Below are 2,593 nucleotides of genomic sequence, written 5' to 3' on the forward strand. Positions count from 1 at the left end.
CTCTCTCTCTCTCTCTCTCTCTCTCTCTCTCACCCTCTCTCTCACTTTCTCTCTCTCTCTCTCTCTCTCTCTCTCTCTCTCTCTCTCTCTCTAACCCTCATGCCGATCGTCCTCTGCTCGGCTGCACCGCTGTTCAGCTGCAGCTCTGTGGGTCGGACGCCACATGCAGGTCACACTTATCGCTCTATTTCTAATTTCTACCGAGAAAACCAATATCTTAACAACTACTGGACCAATAATTGACTTGAAGCTTTATATAGACGTTCATGCTCTGAGTTTGGTCTTTTATATAGCGCCCCCATGAGGCCAAACTGTAATTTTTAGTGACATCTCTTCTTGACAACTTTGTGTCAAATCAAACTGGATTAACATTTTTTTAAGCCTGTGAACAAAACCAACATTTGCAATGAACCAAAATGGTATTATTGATTATAAATGAATAGATTTTTCTATCTATCAGTTCATTGTGTGGTTAAATAACAAGTGAGAGCGTTAAACCGTCAGTTGTTTCCTCTCAGAGAGACATGTGGTCGTGCAGCGCCCTCCGTCTGTTCTGGGTCAGTAGCTCCTCCGAGTTCACGGCTTCGTGAGATAAATGACGTGCCCTTAAAACCTGTGACGACGTGACACAGGCTGGAAACAGAGCGACGCTTTTGTCTTTCCCTGCCGAGCCGGAGCTGCTGAAAGCCTCTGGAGTGACGGTGCACGTCGTTAAACAGATGATTTGGAGGATTAGTCAACGGTAATCACGTTCATCCGAGTAATCGTTAAAATCTCACCGCGGAGAGTTAAGAGACAGTTAAGGTTGGACGGGAAATTAAAAGCCTGCAGCTGCTCTACAGGTTCGTTTACGATTAAAACCTCCGTGTGGTACGACGTTCAGGAGTTAAAATGTAAAACGATGAATTCTGCTGAACGTGTAACTGAAACAGACGCTCTGCCGCTCGGCCTGCGGAAGGATTTGGATCCTCGAGTGTTAATACCAGTGGTGTCTAAGCTGTAACACTAACCCAGAGCTAAGCTGTGGACAATAGGAGGCTGATGCTGCCTTCAAATGCTCCGCTTAAGCTTCTGCTGCAGAGCCTGATGGGATATGTACATGAGATGGATTCTACAAAACCAACAGACTCCCTTGTTTAGTCAGTTACACTGTCAGTAGGATGAGGCCCAACACACAAATTCAATCAAGCTGCAGCAAACTACACGAACTCAAAGATATCTGTCGTCTAAATATGTCAGATTGTTATTTTCCATCAAGGTTCATGAATTATTCTCTGGGAAATTAGTAAAATGTCACATAACGTCCTATCTCACAATGTTGAAGACAATTTAAAAGAATTCCTATCTCAGAGTAGATCTCAGTGTCCTGGTTCACTTTTCAGCAGCGTGTTGGTTCTTCATGTAATCACAGAATCTACAGCTGCACTCGAACACAGGGAAAGTGCGGCCACGGGCTTTTATCCAGGCACAAGCACAGCAGACTGAATAACTAGGCTACGATAAGCTAACAGCGCTACAGGCGAGCAGCTTCATGAAGCTGAGTGGTATCACAGTTAGCTCCCAGCTACATGTTCACTTACAGGAGCATTCGATGACATATAAAACAAGTGTAACATGTGACTGGTTCACTGGGCACCAAGCAGGACTCGTACTTCTGACTTTTTTCTTAAAGTAGATCCTGTCACATATTTTTGGTACCTGCTTCCTCCTCATATATATTTATTGTTTGGGGAGCTACTTTTGTCATTTGTATATTTAATTCCATTCTTTGGTTTCTGTGGAAACACTTTTTTGCATATGTGTGAATTTTTCTAAAATAAAGATATCCCTTGACTCTTCGGGTCTGATTTTAAACTCTTCTTCCCCCGACAGGCGTGTTTGACACTCAGCTCCTGAGCGCTCGGCTGCTTTCTGCTGCTCTTGCTCAACATGAATCATAAATTACAGACTCAGAGACAGTTTCTCCTGGTTTCTCTGCTGAGGGCAAAGAAACCTTTTGGCTTTTGCACTTAAGGATGATACGTCAGACGCTCTGAGTCACCTCCTCTAAGAAGATGCACATCAGTGATAGTTTCCCTTTTTAGGACATTTTCTCTCCTCAGAGTCTGAAGCTTCATGTTTGTTCCATAGTTTCATTTGATCTGTTAGTTTTGGTTCCACATTGTAATTTAGGGACGAAAGAATTCTGTCTGACATACGTACGTACTGTGGTCATCACCTATGTGGGCGGAGTCTACCTGTACTTGACTCTGATTGGTTTGTAGACGGCGTCTGACGTGGGCGTGTTGTCAGTTGGGGGGGGTTCATTGGTTGTCATGGTAACATCATGATGGTATTACTAGCAGCATCAGCACCTTCAGGCACAATACTCTACAGTACTACAGTACTCCACAAATGCACCAGATGAACGTCCACGTGGTTCAAACATTATATTGTTGGAGGTGAAGACTGCAGCTGCTTCCTCTTCTTCTTCTTCTTCTTCTTCTTCTTCTTCTTCTTCTTCTTCTTCTTCTATGTTTAATTCTGTCTCTACTTCCTGTGATTGGTCCAAAAGTCCAAACTCTCCAACAAAGTGTTTTCACTGCAAACCAAC

At 43.6% G+C, this 2,593-nt stretch overlaps 1 protein-coding gene across 1 annotated transcript in view; it reads right to left on the reverse strand.

Annotated features, from left to right (window-relative positions):
• Positions 1–2,593, reverse strand: part of maml1 (mastermind-like transcriptional coactivator 1) — a gene marked incomplete at its 5' end in the record, with an annotated part of 11,819 nt that overhangs the window by 4,952 nt on the left and 4,274 nt on the right.

This window comes from Hippoglossus stenolepis, chromosome 7, assembly GCF_022539355.2.
Source record: "Hippoglossus stenolepis isolate QCI-W04-F060 chromosome 7, HSTE1.2, whole genome shotgun sequence".
Lineage (NCBI taxonomy): Eukaryota > Metazoa > Chordata > Actinopteri > Pleuronectiformes > Pleuronectidae > Hippoglossus > Hippoglossus stenolepis.